The sequence below is a fragment of the Pseudochaenichthys georgianus genome, chromosome 13 (genome assembly GCF_902827115.2).
Source record: "Pseudochaenichthys georgianus chromosome 13, fPseGeo1.2, whole genome shotgun sequence".
Taxonomy (NCBI): Eukaryota; Metazoa; Chordata; class Actinopteri; order Perciformes; family Channichthyidae; genus Pseudochaenichthys; species Pseudochaenichthys georgianus.
The window spans coordinates 23108462-23131734 of record NC_047515.1 but is presented as its reverse complement, the minus strand read 5'-3'; the positions used below and the strand labels follow the sequence as shown (position 1 = coordinate 23131734).

Sequence of the window (23273 nt, the reverse complement as noted above, 5' to 3'; positions counted from 1 at the left end):
TCTCTTAAGCAATGCAGCTCACGTGTACTTTTTATATGCTGTCCATTGAAATGCAGGAAAGTAATCAGCTCTGAGTGATCTGTTGCCGAGGGGACACTACACCGGAGTTACATAAGCAGAGATAAAGTGCTATTTTGGGGGGAACTCACCTCCTCTGGGGTCCCCCAGGAAGATTTTTCTTTAAATATTGAAGTTAAAAGCATCAATCTTGTGCACTTTGAGAGCAACATTAAGAGATATGATACATCTCTCAACACCCATACTGTATGTAAAAAATAAATCAAAGAATCAGAATCAGAAACGGGTTTATTATTTAAAAACACTTCATTTTCCAATTAAATCATAAACTATGTCAAATTATTAGAAGTTGTTAGTAATCAGATTAAACAGAAAAAAGGGATGGAAGGAGGACATAATAATCCCTCATCACTTGCTGTTTGCGGTTCAAATGATCTCTTTTGCTGGCCAAACATGCTGGATGGAAAGCAGTGATGTCTCACTTGCCTTGGCCCCGTATCTGCAGTCCCTAAATCAGTCATGTTACCCATTGACTCTTGTCTGTTCTGGTGTTCCTGTTCATTGTTGTCTCCATTGTCGTTCTTGTCTGTTGTATCTCCTTCTTGTGTGTCCCTTTCTCCTGTTCCCCTTTCTATATCCTCTACTCTGTTTGGCTCATCTGTGATGACTGTGTAGGTAAACACAAACAAGTATGTAAGTCAATCAGTTTCCAGCTCTGTCAAATAAATGAATTTCAAGATACACAAATATGTCTTCATTAAAATGAGTGTCACCACACTGTCACAAAATGTAATACTAACCAATTGAAAATTGTTAAATTTACATTGGAAACCTCTTGTAGATATCACTGTTAAGAGTAGTTATCTGCCAATAGGACAGAATCATTCCTATACAAATGCAGTTTGAGTAATTCACTTAATATATTCACTTAAAGGTGGGGTAGGTACATTTCAGAAACCGGCTCGGCGAGATACACTTTTTGTTATATTCCATGGAATGCTCTTAACATCCCGATAGCAATGAATATATTAAGTGCTTTGACAAAAAATCCATAAAAAAATGTCATCTGTAGAAGCCGTAATACTGTAAAAAGTACAAAAGGCCTACCTGCCTGTCAGCCTTCCATCGGGGCACAAACTTATCTCGTGCCCTCATTGGTCATGTGAGTGTTTGTGTGTGTTGGAGGAGGGGCTCTATAAGGAAGTGGCAGATTTTCTCCGGTTGTGTATTTTCAAATTCTAGCGATCTCGAGCCGGTTTCTCAAACTTACCTACCCTACCTTTAACACTTTAATATAGTCATTTTCACTTAATACTCTAATATAGTCATCTTTCTGCATTCAACACTAAGGAAAGCTGTACAATTTGACATGATAATGAGGAAAAAAGTCCTCCGACAATGCAGATTTTAAGATGGGGGTCAAGGCTTAATATTTGGGAGCATAGTGTCCCTTGCCCCCATTCAGGAGCCCCACTGGATTAGCTTTGATCTGAAATATTTGTATATAAAGCTTGTTAGCTGGCTGTCCATCTGTCCATAATGTTCACATAGAAACTAGCTGTCAATAGGAAATATCAATCAGAAGAATTATAATTTCATGCAAAAATCTGTCACAAAAAGAGGTTGCACATTTAAATGCAGGTGTTGTTATGGCAACGTCAGTGGCCAAACGGCCACATTTACTGCTGCAAATACGTTCAAACATGCTGTCGACACGTAAAGCAGTGGCAACTATGCCACCATTGCAGCTGACTTTTTCTCAGAAATACTGTCACATGCTGCGGACAAGAAAGCCCTGCAGAGAGTGATCAGAATGGCAGAGAAAACCATCAGCTGCCCCCTGCCCTCTCTGGAACACATCTCCACCTCCCGCTGCCTCAGCAGAGCTAACAAAATTATAAAGGACAGCTCTCACCCAGGTCACAGACTGTTCTCTCTCCTGCCTTCTGGGAGGAGATACAGGAGCTTCAAGTCACGGACAAACAGACTCAAAAACAGTTTCTACCCCTGGGCCGTCAGGCTGCTCAACCACCACACATAATGCAATAACTGTAACCATTCTCACACTTTTAAATGCAGGTTAAGACATTAGCTTATTACTTGTTGTGAAGCTAGCATGAATGAACCTAGCTTCCGGTGCCCTCTCTAACGGGTCCGTGTTGCAACACAATAACCAGAGGTGAATGATGTCCCATCACGTGGCACCACACAAGCCCCCCCAGAATTCACATGTAAAGAAAGTCTGTGCGGCGGGGAGGAACGACGCGCCGACCCCCACAACTCCTGAGCACGGGAGCCGGAGAAGCGACATCCGCCTGCACGGCCCCCGGAAGAGGAGGGACCGGAACAACAGGTCCTAAATCCGTGACAGGGGTCACAGCCGGGGGGCGTCCCCGTCGCGGAGGTCGAGCCAGCACCACCGGCTGGTCTAAGTCCAGGTGAGCAGCCTTCACCCGGTCCACCGAGACGTGCTCGGCCTTGCCACCCAGGTCGACCACCAGGTGCTTGTCCCCGTGCTCCAAGACCCGGAAAGGCCATTCGTAAGGGGGCTGCAGGGGCCTCTGTGCGCATCGTGCCGGATGAACACGTGCCGGGACACCTGAGTACCGTGCTGAGTAGTAGGGATCGGAGCAAAGGCCTCAGCGGCGTCCTGCAGGAAAGCCCGCTGGGCCGACGCCGACCAGGGAACCGATGCGTTAGGGAGGAAATCCCCAGGAACCCTCAGCGGCTGACCGTATACCATCTCAGCCGTAGAGCACTGCAGGTCTTCTTTAGGTGCAGTCCTCAGGCCCAGCATCACCCAGGGCAGCTTGTCGACCCAATTCCCGTCCGTAAGGCCGGCCTTGAGGGCCGCCTTCATGGAGCGATGGAACCGCTCACAGAGGCCGTTAGCCTGAGGGTGATAAGCGGTAGTCCTGTGCAGCTTAACCCCCAGACCACTCGCCACGGCGTTCCAGAGCTCGGACGTGAACTGTGAGCCCCTGTCCGAGGAAATGTCTGACGGGGTGCCAAAACGACACACCCACGTCGCAATGAAAGCTCGGGCAATGTCTGCGGCTGACGTTGACACGAGAGAAACCGCCTCCGGCCAACGGGTCGTCCTGTCCACCATGGTGAGGAGGTAGGAAAAACCTTGAGAGGAGGGCAATGGACCAACCAGGTCGATGTTGACGTGGTCAAACCTCCTCTCAGGCACCAGGAAACACTCCAAAGGGGCCTTCGTGTGGCGGTGCACCTTAGCGCGCTGACAAGCCACGCACTCACCAGCCCAAGTCCTCACATCCTTTTTCAGCCCATGCCAGACGAACTTCGCGGCCACCAAGCGCACCGAAAGCTTAACGCCGGGGTGTGATAGGCCGTGCACCGCCTCGAACACAGGACGACTCCAGCTGACAGGGACGACAGCCGCCTGAGCCAACGCGGTCTTAACCTCAGCAAAAGCGACGTCCGCCTCTGCTGTCCAGTCGATCGCCTGGACGGGGGTCTTGCCTTTCAACGCTTCATACAGCGGCCGCATGATGTGTGCGGCCCGGGCGATGAAACGGTGGTAGAAGATCACCATCCCCAGAAACTCTCGGAGCGACCGGGCTGTGAGCGGGCGAGGAAAAGCCGCTACAGCCTCCACCTTCGCTGGCAGAGGTGTCGCACCGCCCTTGGTGACGCGGTGCCCCAGGAAATCAATGTCAGACACACCGAACTGGCACTTTGCAGGATTGATGATTAATCCGTGTTCGTTGAGTCGTGTGAAAAGGGCTCGGAGGTGGGACAGGTGCTCCTGCACTGAAGCGCTGGCGACAAGTATGTCGTTGAGGTAGACAAACACAAACGGCAGGTCCCGCAGCACCGAATCCATCAGGCGCTGGAACGTCTGAGCGGCATTCTTGACTCCAAAAGGCATCCGCAGGAACTCAAAAAGTCACTGCCGTCTTGGGAATGTCCAGGAGGTGCATGGGCACCTGGTGGTATCCACGCACCAGGTCCACCTTGGAAAACACCCCTGTACCGGCCAGATGGGCCGAAAAGTCCTGAATGTGCGGCATTGGATAGCGGTCAGGTGAAGTGGCGTCGTTGAGTCGGCGGTAATCCCCGCATGGGCGGAACCCGCCGTTCGGTTTGGGGACGACGTGCAGGGGGGAAGCCCAAGGACTGTCGGAGCGACGGACAATGCCCAGGCGCTCCATTGTTGCGAACTCCGCCCTCGCCACAGCCAGCTTAGAAGGGTTCAACCGCCGGGCCCTGGCGTAGACAGGAGGCCCCTCTGTAGTGACGTGGTGCTCCACGCCATGCTTAGTGGTAAGCGCAGAAAAAGTGGGCAGCGACAGGTCTGGAAACTCGGCCAACAGTCTGAGAAACGTGTCTGCCCCCGACAGCGAGCCCGTCGTACGCTGCGCTGCCAAGTGTGCACGCGAGGGAAGAAAACGTCAAGGCATCAACCAAACGCCTATTCTTAACGTCCACTAAGAGTCCATGAGCGCACAAAAAATCCGCTCCGAGGAGGGGAAAAGAAATGTCCGCTGTCACAAAATCCCAGCTGAAACGCTGTCCTCCGATGCACAAACACATAGGCGTCACGCCGTACGTGAGAATGGGACCGCCGTTAGCCGTCGTCAATCGCGGTCCGTGCCCACCCCGGGTGACGTCTTAACTCGACGCGGGAACTACGCTCCGTTGAGCGCCCGTGTCACACAGAAACAGGCTCCCCGAAATGCTGTCACTGACAAAGAGGAGCCTGCACGTGCCGCCAACGCTCAGGGCCACTACTGAGCGCCGGCCCCTCCGTTTCCCGGGGGTTTGTAGCTGCACGGAGCGATGCATTTCTTCGCCATTGTCCCGAAACGTGCGTGGTAAAAGCACTCTCCGGTGTCTCCACGCCAGATCGAAACTGCAGTGTCCGGCCTCCGCCATGCTGTCTTGACTGCAGATGGGCCGCTGAGCGTCGCGGCTAACGTCTCTGCACCGGGCTGTTGTGTAGCCAGGAAAAAACGATCCGCTTCCTCAGCCAAGGCACGCGGCTCCGTGACAGGCGTGTGGCCAGCGCCGTCTGGACCCGGGGAGGCAAGTGACGCAGGAAAATCTCCGTGAATAAAATCCGGGATCTTCCCCCCCTAGCAGATTTAGCATTTTCTCCATTAGCTGAGATGGCTTGCTGTCTCCTAGGCCTTGAATGTCAAGTAACTGGCGGGCCCTCTCCTTAGCAGATAAGCTAAATGTCTTAAGGAGGAGGGCCTTAATCGCCTCATATTTTCCATGGTGTGGGGGGTCTGTGATAAAACCAACCAACCTGGACGACGTGGAGCCTCCTAGCGCTGCTACAACGTGGTAGTACTTCAGGTCCCCGTCACGGACCTGCCGGCAGGCGAAGTGCGCCTCCACGTGTGCAAACCACGCCTCAGCGGCATTCTCCCAAAACTCCGGCAGCTTTACGAAAACATCGCGCTCAGCCATGTTCGTTCATTTTCCGGAAACCTTCTCGGAAAAGTCGGGGTCACCAGGGTAGAGCCAATGAATGGGAGTCGGAGGCGGTGTGTTCAGTATGGAACTCCACACTTTATTATCAAAGAACATTCAGACAAGTTAAGACATTAGCTTATTACTTGTTGTGAAGCTAGCATGAATGAACCTAGCTTCCGGTGTCCTCTCTAACGGGTCCGTGTTTGCAACACAATAACCAGAGGTGAATGATGTCCCATCACGTGGCACCACAATATACACTTTATATCAATATTTGTAACTATTTATTCCTCGTATGATTGTATGTTATCTGTCCTATTGCCGTGTTTTTTAGTGTTATGTATTTGTTTGTATTTTTTGCACACCGGGACAGAGTTGCACTCTGAATCTCGTTATACTCTGTGTATAATGACAATAAAAGGCTTTAACTTTAACATCCATATATTTTAGTGCTAGGTTGATGCTTAGCTAAGCTAACTATGAAACACTTTAACTGACAGGACTCAGGATCAACTGTGTAATGTAAGGTAGCTTCTAGCTTCATGTCGAACACTAACAGACAGTAAGTCAACATTTCCCAGAGAGCTTTCTTTGAAATCACCAGGTAACGCTAAAAAAACACAACATTTAGATTGTATGACAAAGTGTTTATTTAATATATCTGGCTAGCTAAAGCTACTTGCTAACGGTTTAGCTTACCCACACGATTCAAAGTAACGTCAACGTAGCTATAATTTATGCTTTGCTTACATGTTGACATAACTTGTAAGTTTACTGACATTTACATACCTTGAGAATTGCCATCTTTTTTATTAAAGAAAAAACTACCCCAGGCGACGCCCATGGCTGACACTCTAGGATTCTTCTTCACCTCACTGAGCATTCTGCGCTGTGTTCTTGCAGTCATCTTTACAGAACGGCCACTCCTAGGGAGAGAAGCAACAGTGGTGAACTTTCTACATTTATAGACAATTTGTCTTACTGTGGACTGATGAACATCAAGGCTTTTAGAGATACTTTTGTAACCCTTTCCAGCTTTATGCAAGTCAACAATTCTTAATCGTAGGTCTTCTGAGAGCTCTTTTGTGCGAGGCATGGTTCACATCTGGCAATGCTTCTTAAGAATAGCAAATTCAAAACTGGTGTGTATTTTTTATAGGGCAGGGCAGCTTTAACCAACACCTCCAATCTCGTCTCATTGATTCGACTCCAGGTTGGCTGACTCCAATTAGCTCTTGAAGAAGTCTTTAGCCTAGGAGTTCACATACTTTTTCCACCCTGCACTGTTAATGTGTACATGGTGTGTTCAATAAAAACATGAAAACATATAATTGTTTGTGTGATATTAGTTTAAGCAGACTGTGTTTGTCTATTGTTGTGACTTAGATGAAGATCCGAACACATTTTATGACCAACTTATGCAGAAATCCAGGTAATTCCAAAGGGTTCACATTTTTTCTTGCAACTGTAGATACTTTCCAAGGTTTGACATAATTAATTGTGCTACTTTTAAAGCAAGCAACGATGTTTTCAAATCTGTAATCAAAAAGCTCCTCAAAAACACTATTGAAGCAGTTCCTGCCGTTGCTACGTTAGTTCAAACAGTAACAACGAACTATTTTTCTTAGCGGATGCATGTCAATTTAAATCAATACAAACAATTATTTTTTAAATCAATAAAATCATTTTCTAAATCCATAAAAGCATTTCAATTAATATTGGGAGTCATGTCGTTACTTTGTCGAGAATGTGGCCATGTAATAAGCGGGATAATGTGCACATTGCATAATGTGCCTTCATGCCGATCTAGATCCCTCCGCTTCGCGTCGGGCTCCTGATCAGCCTGTCGGTGTTCTTTTCCCCATAATGACCGCGTAACTGCACGTCATTATCCCTTACATATGATTATATAGAGTCACTATTCATTTGTTTTAAAGCAGGAGGCGCAAAAGCTTGCCTCGGGGAGGGAGAAAAAGAACCACAGCGGAGAATAAACAGAAGGGCAACCATGGCAACCATGCAAGGGAAGTCTTCTTTGCTGCTTTTGTGGCAGACTACAGCGCCACTTACAGGCCTGGCATATGTACTACAGCATCTCCAGCGCTTTCGAGCAGCAATAGATTGGCAAAGTCCCTCCCCTTCCGGTGGAGCTCCATGGGACCTTATTTAAAAAAAAGTATGTATTGAAGTCAATGGAGAGAGAAAGATTATCTTTCGATCCCGTTTGAATTTTGCCACGAATTACACATATGATGTTTGTCAATTTAAAAGATAATTTTGCAAGTCAAAAAAATTAAAATGTGTCGTAAAACTGTGAAGTAACACATTTGTTTGTGTGAAATGCTTAATGTACTACATCTCTGGTCTCGCAGACTCTCACAACAACACACGTCACCAAGATGGCTGTCACTACTGTCTTGTCAACAAAACGATTGACTACCCTCACTATCACCACAATGAAACACGTCCAGAAGAATGTCATGCAAAGCTGCCTGCCTGCCTGCCTGCCTGCCTTCCTTTGATTCTCTCTGAACTACCTGGTCTTTTTAATGTTTAATGTCAACCATTTGTGCAGATAGCATGAAGTAGAAAAGATCGGCGATCGCCGATGCTAGCGTTAGCATTTCTCCCCCGGGCTTAAATTGTGTATTATAGAATGATCACACCGGTGACAGTACTCTTCAAAGGGTTCACGAAATATGACTACTACTCTTACTGTTTACCATTTGGGTTACTTAATGTTACTTCATATTAAGGCTAATAAAAATGACAAGGCTGTAATGCTAACTAACGTGCTAGCTAGGTAGCTAACTTGATCCTGCCACTCCTGGTCCTTTCATCAGACGGGAAGCGAAAGAACGAGCAAGACTCATTGCTGGTATGATAACAACCTGGTACTAAGCACACAGGCATCTTGTTAAAGTTATCTTATCTTAATCAGCGCCATATAGACAGATTATATCTATATGGCGCTGATCTTAGCTATCTCTTAGTGGAGGAAAACAATTGTAACATCACTTACGCGACTCTGGGATTTGTAGTATTTCTAGTTGCGTATATTTCATAGTCTTATATTTCAACAGTTTTATGACAAACTTTTTTGACATGGAAATAATTGTTTAAGATTGACAAACATCATGTGTAATTCATGGCACAATTCAAACGGGATCGAAAGATACGTTTTCTCTCTCCATTGACTTCAATACATTATTTTTTTCGAAATAAGGTCCCATGGACCAGAAGTAGATGGGCGTGACTTCGCCACTCTATGGCCGGCCATATAGCCGTAACGCCACTTTACTGACGTCAATAAAGTGTTCAAATCTGTGTCAGTCTGTATCAGATCCGTTGCAGCCCCTTTTTTAGAGATTTGGGTATGGAGGAAAAGAGAGAGGGTTGTGTTTTCTGACAGTTGGTGAGTTCCCTGGAACACCGGGGACACATATTCATGTATAAAAGACGTACACAAGTGCATTTTGCATGATAGGTCTCCTTTAAATATCTGCCACAACACAAGTAACCGGATCATAGTAACATTATGTACAGTCCGCGGTACTGTGAGTGCAGACGTCGATGTGTCCCATTATCATTCACATCACATCATATCACATCATAATGTATCATATATTTCCTTACCTGAGTCAGCTTCTTGAGCCGTATCTGGCCGTGCAACACTTACAGTGTCACATACTGTATGCAGAAGTATTATTTTAAGCAACACATTAAGTTGATGAAACACTCGAGTCAAATGTAATTAAAGTCAGATCCACTCGTGTCTTAGTGATATCAGTGATATCATAAACCTGTTAATGTACGCATTCAAACACTTTTTCTTTTACCAGCTGTATTCACCTTGCAGGTGCAACTATGTGGCTTTTATCCTGGATAAAGTGTTTTAGTCATGGATGTTTAAATGTTAACGTCTTCATATTTGTCTAATATTATAGTTATTCAGGAAGTATGACGCTGCACTGTCAGTACGCTTGTCCATGTTTGTGATTGGTCGAATGCTCCAAATACCACCCTTTTCATGTGAACGTGCACCTAACTAGATAGGACACGGCTGGCTTGAGCAATCCACTTGATAACTCACATCGTAGGACCGCTTAGTGAGAGCGCGTATGTTTTGGATTAGGCCAACCGGCTAACTCAAACATATCCAGGTTATGTTGAACCGGCTTTGTCGTACAGGCCTCTGGGCTTACACACACAGGTGTTTGTAAACATTCATTCACTAGTAGTGGTAGTAGTAGTAGTAGGCTGAAGGAGTTAGATATTAAATGTAAGTATACAACGTGTATAAGATGAAGTTGTTCCGACTAGTTTTACCACATGATTTAAAAGGAATTTTAAGTTGTATGTACTTAATTACCATCATTGTGAACACACGTTTTTAAGTTGACAACCATTTATAAATGAAGTTGCTCCAAATATATTGTATTCAATAGTTTTTTTTCTTAGCTTTTTCATGTTTTTGCCTTTTAAAGAAAGAAATTAATTGATTCCACAACAAAAATATTAGGCAATTCACTTTTTATTTTGAACTGCTGTTGTTTATTTCAACACATGATGTTTCAATCAGGAGAGAATTCATTTAGTTTGAAAATGTATTGACACATGCCATATGATAAGGTGCATGAACACCTGAAATCACAGCTGACTGCAGGAGAGAGGAGAACCATTTTATAGTTTGGCTGCAGCACGTTGATTGGCTGCTGGAGAATGAGGTGAAATGTAATAGGTTAAAGAGAACGCCTGTGATGAGCTGATTATATGCAGCTGCGGAGTGAATGTACATACACCCAGTCTTCCTGAAAGAACTTGCGCTGAGCTTCATTTCAATCTTGAAAAAAAAGATAAATAACACAAATTTAAATTGCCCCACAAATAATAAATAAACACATTAGCCATATTACCATGGGACATGGGGACACAGTAAATAAATGCTGCCATCACAATGAAGTTAGAGACCTTTGCATATTTAAAACCAGTGCCAAATATGTAAAATCTGTAAAGTTTTTGTAAAACTACAGAAACAAACTCTCAATGGCCACCAATCTGCAGATCACACACATCAATTTTACAAAAGATGTAACAAAGATGTTTGCACTGCCGGCAGTCATTATTTCAAACAGTATGAACACATTTAACGCAGAATGCTTGCTCATTCATTTGTTTCCCTCGACCACGATGGTTGCCATTGTATGGTCAGATCCTGGGTGGACCGGTCACTGATGAAGGCGATATTCATGTCCTTTTGAAGCACATTAAATAATAGGATAGCGCACAAGAGATAATGAATTAGGTAATTGCATACTTTTTAAACTGTCACTCTTAGCGAATTCAGAGCCATTATTACCAGCTGCTAAAGCAACGCTGGTATTGTTTTCACCTATTGAGTCTGCATGTGTGTGTCATCATGGCAATGTGGTCCTGAAGACACACAGAGGTGCTTTTGAGTACTTTGCCTAGTGTTTAAATGCATGTGGACAGATTTTGTCAATCACAACCGTGCAAGTTTTAGTGTACCTTCTCATCTTTTTTGCAGGTTCCATACAATATGTGAACTGGTTCAGTGAAGAGCAGAAGCCACTTTTCAAATGTTACACAATCCTTTTCCCACGCTATTGCTGTCAACACCTATCCATGCTAAACGTTGCTAAGATATTATTGATTGGGGTGTGGCCAAAAGTGCAATATGCTTCAAAATGTAACTGACAGAGAGCACAGTGCTTTTGTCCTGTGTACACTGTGCCCATGGATTTTATTTTATTTCAAGATTTTTAATTACGTCGCTAAACTCCTTGAAAAGGTCCTCTTCCTTTTCTCCAAGGGACACGACAAGGCAGCGGATGGCTATAGTTCTCTGCATACTTCAATTCAATCAGGAGAGACGTGATGTATGGAATACATGTTTATTATCGGTCACATTATATAAATGAAACATAATGATGACAGTTTATAACAAGTGAATGAAATGTGTTTTGGCGATTAGGCCCAGGTTTTGTAGGACATCATTCGGGAAGGGAAAGAACCGTTTCCGATGAACCCCCCTGGGTCTAGACCTGGTGGTGGTGATAAGTGGTTAGGTCCGGTTGGAAGGGAGGAGGTTGAGCCAACACACTCTCACTCCTTAAGCGTCCAATAGCGACGTTTGGTCAGTGTCCGTGGCGTCCAATTGTGACGCTCCTAGGCTCCTTCAGCGTCATAAAGGGACGCAAATAGCTTTCAACTGATTGCAATGTATTCCCATCTGCGTCGGGATTTGACGCTCATGGAAGCACGGCATTCGTTTATGCCGGCTGCCCTTAAAGGCAATGTGAGCATCCATTCCCATTGGATAACGGAGAATTTTACACCCGGAAGTAAGTACTCCTCTTACTGTCGATTGATTTTACAGTGATATCTGTACTACTCATCGACTAAAAAACACCAGATTATCCTTGTTAATTACACAACATTGATTGGTTTAAATTGGGTGCAATGCTTTTGTATTTTTCCCCTTCGATTCGGAGAAACAAATATGTTTTCTGAGTAAAGGATGGCAGAAGACACTACACTACCCAGAATCCCCAGCTATCGTTTGGCCTACACCATGTGCTCTGTTTGACAAACCTCGTTTTTTTCACCATTCATTCCGATGGCTGGCGTCTATGTCACGTGATCTTCAAATTTCTCCCTGCAGAAAAAGAAAACATGGCCGAAATTCGTTTTATTCTCGGTAGAAAATGCCTATTTTAAAGTTAGTTTGGCCATTAAAATGCATTTTGATGTCATTTGATGCGAGAAATATGAGTTGTTATTTAAGATTATGTGTGCAGTGGATGTACCTGATCTTTAGTTTGCTAGTTATTACGAAGATTACTTCAGGAAATCGCGACGTTTTCATTGTTACCAAGGTGGTTGCTAGGGACGCTGCTATCGATATTATTTCTGTTATGTTGTGTAACTGTTTAATGGTGTTATCTTTATTGCTACCCCCTTCCCCGTCAATGTATAGTGTTGGTCCACAGCCTAAACATATTAGTTTAACAAAATCCGCATCTAAAGATAGCCTACGTTATTTCCCCCCTGTGCAATTCCAGTCTCACATCTCAGAGCACATCGTCATTAACAAATACCGGAAACAGACCAAAATAATAATAATACCTTATTCCGAGTGTGCTTGCTTTTCTCTTTGAAAGTCATCACATAACGGCATTGTAATACACGGTACGGCTGCATTACATATTACATATCTGCCGTAGTTCTGTATTTATAGAGCCCTGATGAGAAGACAAACATGAGGAACTGAAAACGTGACGTGGATCATAAATATATCAGCCATTAAACAACATCTTACATTTCTTTTCACACAATACGTCTCCTTGCAGTATCAACACTAATTCGGCTCACTTTTATATTTGATCCAATTGGTAGATAGGCTGTATTTACACCATAAAGGTGCACAGCTGATATAAAGGGACACCTGGTGGTTAAAGCATGTTATTGAATTTCAATATTTTTATTATTAGATATGAATACGATCCCTATAAAGTATATTCATTACTCGTTATTCTCTACTAATTGTTAATTAAAGACTGTATGTAATGACTATTTTGCACATCCCTTTCAATATTTCAAGATTTTCTAAGGTTTATTGACATATCATATAGGCTTACACAACTGTGGTGTAGTTCTGCACTGAATGAAAAACTTGGGTTGCAGGTTCCTCAATAGTGCATTACAAGACATCTATCAATATTTGTGCATACCTCCAGCAATGTTAACTATGTTGAAGCACTTATTTTAACTGATATTATACATAATGTATTATACTCTTATAAGATGTATGTAGATATTTCATCTCCGGCCTAGTCAGGTATTGAACAATCAATAAATAAAGAACACAGAATTGTTGAATATAAAACACAGAATTTATGTGATTATACTAAATGATTTTCAAATAAACACAACTGCATATTTAACTGTTACACATGCTGATGTAACGCAAATGTTCCAACTTGGGATCAATAAAGTATATCTTATCTTAAGCTGATCGATGGCTACTGCCATATTTGCAAAATGTGCCTCTGAACCTTGACAAGTGCATGTTTCAGGCTTATCAATTAATGTAATGTAATGTTATCACAGGGGTCACACACATAAGACCAGCTGTTAAATAAAGCTCTTCTGACCTTAGCTGGCATGTGGGTATATATATTAATACTGCCCATAATGGGCACAAGCAATGTTCACCTATTTATTAATTATATGTTTTAAATGTGAGTGTTTCCTGTCCCCTAAACCTCCAGGGATGTACACAGTTTAATACTGGCAACTTCTTATTATGGGAAATACGAAAACGTCTTTTAAAACTACAACTCCCAGTAGAGACGTGCCATAGAGAACATGTTGCGAAACAGAATAGCCAGCATGTGTAGTTCTGGGGACGGGGTGGGGGAGGGGGGACGGGGTGGGGGAGGGGGGACGCGGTGGACCCGTTCAAATCCAGTTTTGGACAGTCTGCCGTGGTTCCATCCCATTTCAAGTGCTGTTCGAGGCTTAACCCTCGGAGCACACTCTCCAATCACAGAGCTTGAGGACTATCACGGGGTTTGTCAAACAGAGCACATGGCGTAGTCCAAACGATAGCTGGGGATTCTGGGTAGTGTAGTGTCTTCTGCCATCCTTTACTCCTGGGAATGGACGCTCACATTACCTTTAAGGGCAGCCGACATAAACGAATGCCGTGCTTCCATGAGCGTCAAATCCCGACGCAGATGGGAATACATTGCAATCAGTTGAAAGCTATTTGCGTCCCATTATGACGCTGAAGGAGCCTAGGAGCATCACAATTGGACGCCACGGACACTGACCAAACATCGCTATTGGACGCTTAGGGAGTGAGAGTGTGTTGGTTGAGCTTGGCCCTGAGTTGGAAGCAGGAGGCGAAGGGGTGGAGGAGGGTTGCGCGTTGACGCCTGGAAGACAGCTGATAGAAAAGGGGAGAGCATATATAGAGGGTTTAACAGGTGCGATAATTAGGCTTGTGAATAGAGGGAAGTGATATGTTGGCTAAGGAGTAGGGCTGCAACAAACGACTAATTTGATAATCGATTAATCTATCGATTAATGAAACGATTAATCGACTATTCGGACTATTACTGTACGCCTTGCACAAGTTCTCAAACGCTCTTATTTAGCCATCAACTTTTAGATTTAGCTTGAGGTTGTTTTAGGCATGTGGAAACTAACAATGAAGACAATAAAGATGAATACTTGATTCCAAAATACATATATTATTGAAATAACTTAAATTGTGAACAAAACTAACATTGCTTTTTATTCAAATTAAATAAATAATATTTCACATCAAAAGAAACAACAGTGTTTTAACAAATCGTATTAAATAATCTAATGACAGAACTGTAAACAGAATAGCTGAAACTTTAACAAACTAAATAATAATAATAATATATAATATTTTTATAGCGCCTTTCAGGAAACCCAAGGTCGCTTTACAAGTCGGGTAGGGGGGGGGGGGGAGTAGGGGGAAAAAGGCAGACAGGTTAAGGGGGTGGGGGGGGGAAGTAAATAAACCTATTCAACTAACTATACAGTGGGGAAAGCCTTGGTAAAAAGGTGCGTTTTGAGGGCTTTTTTGAAAATGTCCAGGGTTGGGGCGCTACGGATTTCGGGGGGGGAGAGAGTTCCAGAGGGTGGGGGATGCCACACTGAAGGCTCTGTCACCAACAGTCCGCAAATAACTCTGTTACCTCTAATCATTATGTTTGTATAATGTAGTTAGCTCCGTGTGTTGCTGCTAGCATACATAACACCTGACGTGGAAACGTTCCTCGTGGACGGGGCTACAGAGCTACTAGAAAGACAGTGGAACCCGGTGCATTCCTCCGTCTGGATGTGGAGCACTTTTGCTAAATGTTTAGACAAATAGCTTGTGTTACCGCCCTTACATGCTAAACTCTTATTCCACTTTTGGCAACGTGCATTCTCCACATCGAGACGGGTAAAGTTTAACCACCTCGGAGCGCGTTCTCTCCGCCATCTCCCACGTGTGTGTGTGTGTGTTGCTGCATGTTGCAGCTGCCCGTGTGTAAACTGCCCCGCCCCCTCGCAAGCAGGCGGGGGAGAGACACTGAGACTGCGATATAATGTCTTTGTAGCAATAATACATGACATATATTTTTTAAATGTCTCCAGTACCGATAAAAAGACCAATAAAGTTAGATCTTAACGGCACGTAAAACACACGTGATGACGTCACCAACGAATCGACGACTGAATTAGTTGGCAACTAATTTGGTAATCGATTTTAATCGATTAAGTCGATTAGTTGTTGCACCCCTACTAAGGAGTGGCGCTCCCTGTCATCCAGTGGAGGGAGCGAGTATTGCCATGACGAGCAATACGGAGTGATAGGTCTTCCTGCCTGAACTTGCGCTGAGCTTCATTTGTATTGTGCTATTTTTGAAAAAGGAAAAAAAGAGAAATTACCTAAATTAATTATTCTGAATGGGTGACTGCCAACGACTTGCATTTAAATGATAACTCTAAATAATGATCCTACCTCAAGAAGCATGTCCTTGATCTGCTTCACGAGATTCATTTTTAATAAAAAGCGATATCACAATAGTAACCAAAGTATTTTTACTCTCACAGTAGCCTCTACTACTTTGTATCCTCTCACAGAACTATTCACAGTTCACAGGCTGCTAATTTTGGTCAAACAGCAATTTGCCATACAGTGCAACTACAAGGCTATACTGTATTTGAATGACAAAAGATGACACTCACCTTAAAATGTCCTTTGTATATTTCTATTTGTCTTAACTGTCGGAACTTGTCCAGGCATGTTAAGTGGGAGTGGACTTGAAATCCTTAACTCAAGGTAAAGAACAATTAAGTTATCAAGCCAATTGCATTACTTACTACAACTTTAATTTAGTTTTAAGTAAATTAACACAGAAATCAGAGTTCAAATTACACACAATATTAAGTTGATGTAATTACCAACATTATTACGTCAACACAACTTATAAATTAATGTTTGCAACTTAATGTTTATCTAAATCAATTAACTCACATTTTTATCTTGCAACCATGCATTTAATTAAGTGGAGGTGAAAGGTCGCCTGAATTCGTTTTTAGAGTGTAGTTGTGATTTAGCTATTTCAAAGTCAATCACTTCAACGTTATTTTTCTGTGCCTCCATTGTTTTGTCACTCCCCTCACCGTACTGTATGTGCTTGCGAAGTAGATTACAGCACATTGGCCTCGAATGCTTCTACATTGTAACCTAATGTGTTGTTCCTCAGTCAGCATGTGAGGTCTAATGATCTGCCAGATGCTTTAATCTAGAATCCAGCTACCATTGGGAGGCGTGTTTTCCAGGTAATTCGACAGAGATACAATTTGCATGCTTAGCAGGTGACTCTCAGTTATTTTATTGCTGTGTTGGTTTGGGTGTGTTAAAAGTCTAACAAAGGCAGGGCTTATCAATCCAAACAGAGATAAGGTTGTGACGGCTTCCTGGTGCAAAAATAAATAATTCATTAAAGCCAGTCAATAAGAAATGGTTTAAAAATACTTAGACAAAACAAAAGTAATTTCCACATTTGTATTTGACATTTGTAATCACATTTTCTTAAAAAAATTTCTTTCTGTGATCCATACTGACACAAACACATGTGCATTTACAGATATTGACTTGCCAACACTCATATCCATTTTCCATTAGCAGAAAGATATGAACATTAGTGTGTAGTCCTCTCAAGAATATGTCTGACAAAACATTGTGCTCTTTAATGTTTCTTTTATTATCTTTTCTTTTTAATGACTGTTTTTAAATGCCTTTGTCTGAATGTCTTTCATTTTTGTAAAGCACCTTGAATTGCCTTGTGTTGAAAGGTGCTATATAAATAAACTTGCCTTGCCTTGCCTTGCCTTGCCTTTAAAACTGCTGCACCAACACATATGCACATTTAGAGGGAAAGTTAATATGAGAATGCCACCTGGACAAAACGAAATGTGTATTTCTCTGCATCCAACATTTACTCTGAGTTATCAATCTGACCTCTCACCTCTCCTTCTACACCATACATTCACCTCCACTTCTCTGACCTCCTGCAATGATAAATTGTCTCTGTCCAGATGCCTCCCCTTCCCATTTCTCCTTTCCTCTTTCCCAACAGCCTTGTTGTTTAGATTCTATTATCCTGTCCTGCTTGGCTGCCTCACCCTATTAATTCTAGCAGCTCAATGTGTTTGTGTTTGTGTGTGTGTGTGTGTGTGTGTGTGTGTGTGTGTGTGTGTGTGTTTGTCAGTGTGTGTGTCCATATATGTCTGTGTAGGCTATAAGTGGTGCTAGTGTGAGAGTGTAGTGGCTACCGAATTGCTGCAAATGATTAATGGTTTGGGTTAGGCGAGGTGAAAATGGCAACACATACAGGCACATGCACCAAAACACATCATATACACACTTACCTTGCGCATGTGTTCTGGTAATTTCTTGTCAGGAGGGGTTTGCCAGTCTGAAAGTAAAAGTGCAAGGTGGTGTCTCTCTCTATGGCCTGTGTCAGACAGAGAAGTGAAATGGGGATGTAGTTCAAATGAAGTGGAAGTGATGAGCTTTAAAAAGGAGCTGTGAATCAGTAAAGAGGAATATAGGGTAATTGTGAAACCACTGCTGATGACAACAGCTTAAAATTAGTTGCAAGAGAATCTACATACGTTAACGTTTGCTTAACACAGCTTGTACAGTTTGTACCCACATTCTGATTAATCTGTTTGGGATTCCCCTCTACGTGTGTGTATATGCTTGTGTGAGTGTCTGTAAACTGATCCACTTGTCCTGGATTCCCTGCTAAACATAGCCAAGGGACTGTGGTAATGATTGAGTGGTCATCCGCATGGTTCACTGAGCAGGTCTTGGCCTTGGCCGTGCTCTCTTTTTCAGGCTGGAGCCGGCCTGAATACCTGTGGCTTTAGCCTGCTGATATCACACTTGAAATTAATCTTGATCAGGCTGGGGACAGCAGTGGGTGGCTGCACCATGAGTCATAGAAGTTGTACTCCAAGACGGACTGACGGTGGGTTTGGGGTCACATCAATATTAATCTAGATATGTTTTAAATCAAATTTGGACCTTCAACCACGTCTAGTGTCCACTCATCCAATTATGAGTCCATTCATCCAATTATGAATTGACTTTCATAATAAATATGTTCTAAATCCATTAATTAGAAAATTCCAGTCAACTGATATTTTACTTTCCATTGCCATTTTTGACAAAAGGCATTTTGACATATTAGTATAGAAAGAACAGACATCCACCAAGGCCAATGGTGCATTCACATTCTCCTCGTATACTCCCATTTTGAAATGTAGGAAGGCGTACTAGTATTATTTTTGTGATATTTCAGACAAACAGACAAAAACAACCTGAGCTGAAAACATAACCGCATTGATAGAGGTTATAAGAAAAATGAATGATGGCTGCATCAGGGTCCTGGCATTGTGCATCACTTTCATGGCTCACTGTGACGCTTGAATTAACAGATTAACCTTGCATTTTCAATCTTCTGTGAAATTAGATAACTTATTTGATAACTGCAAAACTATACAAACGATCAACTGTGTTAATGTCATCACAAATAATGCTGTGCATTTTTCTATATTGATACAACAACAAGTTTAAGATGACAGATTTAAGGTATTACTGGAAGACCTCTTAATTTAGACAGTGTAACAAGGCTTAAAGCCTTGGAAAAAGCTGATAGGTGGTCCCTGATTTTTCATTGTCAAACTGTTATTTTCAAGGTCAAGAATACTCCCATGCATAACTTTAAGCCATCTTGAGAAGTCATATAGGTTTTATGGATAAAGTAAACAGCTACTAAGCGTTCATGTCAACAGATCAATATCTCATCTTGCTGTGCAAACCGCACACGCTTACTAAAAACTCCTGAAAAGGTTCGAAAGTTGTCCTTGAGCTAGGATTGTTAACTAATATTTTAGTCTTTAAAGGAAACATTCTACATTTTGGGTGATACACTTGGAGCCCGAACACTCACTGTAATCTTATCCAACAGCCTCAAGCTGTTTAGCTGATCATTTGTATTAAAGTGCACCTATCATGCTATTTTAAGGCATATATTATGGGTCTCAGATCAATAAAAATATATAAAAGGATGATGTGTTTTGCTCAAAATACAAACAGATCATGCATTTTATGGCGCATTTCCACTACAGTGCGGAACGCGGTTTAAGCATGCCATGCCGTGCCCGGTCCGTTTTGGTTGCGTTTCCACTAGGCGTAGTTCCGGCTAGCGCAGGGGTCTGCAACCTTTTTGACCAAAAGAGCCATTTTGCTCATTTTTCCAAAACATTTTTTGTCTGGAGCCGCAAAACATATTTCATAGCTTGATAGCTAATAAAGTTGTATTTATTGTTATATCAGACAAAAACTACAGTTTTTTTGCATTTATTAGGCTATTTATTACATGATATAAAACTGTTAACCTCTAATAAGAAACAAAGAACTCTTATAAGGAGAATTAAAAATAATACACAGGCCTACTTTAAAATAAATGAAACACAGCACTTGGGGAGTCCTCTGCACATTTGAAGGAAAAAAATATATAATTAAAATGGGCCCACTTTGAAATAAATAAAACATATAGCTGCACCCTAAAAAGAGTTAAAGGTAGGGTAGGTAAGAATGGAGAAACCAGCTCGAGTGCGCTAGAATTTGAAAATACACAACCGGAGAAAATATGCCACTTCCTTCAGACTTCCTCACAGAGCCCCTCCTCCAACACACACGAACGCGCACATGACCAATGAGGGCACGAGATAAGTCTGTGCACAGATGGAAGGCTGACAGGCAGGTAGGCCATCCAGTTACTTTAGCCGGGCCGGCTCAGATGATTGGTCGTGCTTTTTATAGCGCTACGGCTTCCACAGATAAACATTTTTATGTATTTATTGTCAAAGCATTTAATATATTCATTGCTATCGGGACGTTAAGAGCATTCCATGGAATATAACAAAAAGTGTTTTCTGAAATAAATTACATACCCCATTGAATTATGACTGAAGATCGTCAGCTGTCTTCCTCTCCCTTGTTGTTCCTCGATACGTAAAGGCTGCACCACCGTTGACAACTTCTCTCTACATATCGAACAGACCGGTAAACCAGCATTGTTTGCTATGAAAGCATATAACTCTGTCCACACAGAATTAAATCCTGTGTTCCTCCGGTACTTTTCTTTCCATAGTTCGCTCATCGAGCCGGGGATCAGGTTATTCGCCAAGAAAAGGCGCTAGCGCGGGACCGTAGCAGGATGTGACGCATATTTTAGTTGACCTAATTAAAACCGTTTTGTTTTTTATTTATGTGTCACAGTATCAGCTCAAAATACAAGATACGAAACATTTTCAACCATGCAACAAAATATAAATAGTCCTACAAACATTTTTATTTTATTTCCTTCTTATTTTTGTCTAAACTCAAGGGAGCCAGACAGAGGGCTTAAAGGGCCGCATGCGGCTCGAGGGCCGCGGGTTGCCGACCCCTGGGCTAGCGGGTACTTTTCACAGTTTTCTGGCTCTCCAAAATCGAGGTTCTTTCCGGGCCAACAACCGGGCTGAGTATGCTAAACTAGTGAGAGAATTGCTGGCAACTACAACAAAATGAACATATTTTACCGTGATTTAATTGCAATACACGTTTCAAAATGATGCCGTTTCATACTGATACCGGTTAGTAAAAACCATGAATTAATGCTTTGACAAGTCTGCAGACAAGATGGCAGGCGAAAAGCTTTTAAAATGCGTGTTTTCTGAATGGAGATCGGCTAAGCTAACGTTGTATATGCTCCGACCGTCCACACTCACAACAACGGCCTATACAGACATAAATAACCCAGCGACTGTATTCGCCATGATACAGACAGTCTGGTTTGTAGTTGTTTAACTTGTGTCTAGTTTCTGAATAGATATGAGGTGAGGAGCTGTGAGCTCTGAGGGCTAACAGCTAACGGCTGATGTTGGTTTTGTGTTTCGCATTGAAGATGACGTCACGGCTCCGCCTACACTGCGTTACTATAGTTACTACCCCAGTTCCTAAACTGTAATGGAAACGCATAAAGTGAGCCTGGCCTACCAAGGCCTAAGCCGTGCAAGGCCCTGCAGTGGAAATGCGCCATTAGACATCCCTCATATCCCTTTATTTCAGCCCTGTCAGAGAAATGAGGATTTTGGGTCCTTAGCTTGAAAAAAAAAAAAAGAGAAGGCGGAGCTAATGCCTGATCAGAATTCTACCGGAGATAAAGTTAAATTCTGCTGTGATGAAACGCCATCCTGTTCTAAACCATATCAAGGATTATTTCTGAAACATTATGGAGCTCAAATGCCTTTTCTCTTGCGGGTTTATCACAAGGTGAATTCATTGTTATATTTCCTGCTTTTTAAACACATGCTCTCTCCAATACAGTTTATCTCTGAGTGTTAGTGAGGCTTGCTAATGTAAACACAGGCCATATTATGTCCAAAACACGTCAGGCATTGTTTCTGATAGCAACTTTCTGTGGGTCCACCATCCGAAATTACGTCATATCGGCAGCAAATCCGTATCCGCTCGTTGTACCCCCGTTTTTAAAAGATTTGGGTACGGAGGAAAGGGTTTTATTTTCTGACGCTGCGTGAGTTCCCCAACACACCGGGGACACATATTTATGTAAAAGACATACAAAAGTGCATTTTGCATGATAGGTCCCCTTTACAGTTCTTTTCTGTGCACAGATGGTATCAATCTTTTTTTTAAGGATGAAAGCAGCTAAACAAACTAGAGAATGCAATTCATGAAGACATTGCTAGTGGGAATGCTTTATGCTGAAAATCTGATGCTAAACTGCTATGCTGAAATGTAATGTGTAAGAAGAAAGTGAAGAATTTAGATTGAAATGATAAATGAACACTGGGGGCTTGAATGTGTGATGAGAGAAGAAAATAAAGTAAAAAGGCTTGGAAAAGCAGCAGAACATTTGAACTGCAAACTTTTGAACTAACTTGATGGTGAATGATCTGTCGCCATGCCAACGGCATTTGATGACATCCCATAATACGCTTAGATGCGTTGATGGCTGCATCGTTACCAAACCTGTTTAGTTTTGTGCCGTTTGGAGCATTTTCACTGCAGTTATGAGAAAACCGTGTTTCATGATGAGCATTGTGTCGCCATGGCAACGGCAATTGAAGAAATCTCAAAACCGTCCTGTAGATGTCTTCACGGCTGGACTGTTAGCAAACATGTGAAGTTTGAGCACTTTTTGAACATTTTCATAGGAGTTATAGCGACATCGTCTTTTTGACGAGGGATGCGTTTCCGTGGACACAGCATATGATAACACCCCATAATTGACGTAGAGCTGTTGAGGGCTGGACCGTTAACCATTATCTGAAGTCTGGTGCTGTTTTGACCCTTTTCATAGGCCTTACGACAAAATCGTATTTTATGGCGAGGGATGCTTTTCCATGGAAACGGCATATGGTGAGATGTCAGATTTGACGTAGAGCTGTTGAGGCATGGAAAGGTGATATACAGGTGAAGATTGTGGGACGACCGTACTGTGTCCATTGGAGCTACAGCGACATCGTGTTTTATGGCGAGGGATGCGTTTCCATGGAAACGGCATATGATGACACCCCATAATTGACGTAGAGCTGTTGAGGGCAGGACCATTAAACATTATCTGAAGTCTGCTGCTCTGAGCATGTCAGTTGGAGTTATGACATCATCG

General features: G+C 42.7%; 1 long non-coding RNA gene across 1 annotated transcript; it reads right to left on the bottom strand.

Moving 5' to 3' along the window:
* Positions 1–318: 318 nt before the first annotated feature.
* On the bottom strand, positions 319–18041 carry LOC139434990 (uncharacterized). Its single transcript, XR_011644262.1, has 3 exons — positions 17956–18041; positions 6259–6395; positions 319–685 (listed from the first exon to the last, which is right to left on the bottom strand). It is a non-coding gene; the product is annotated as an uncharacterized lncRNA (long non-coding RNA).
* Positions 18042–23273: the final 5232 nt, after the last annotated feature.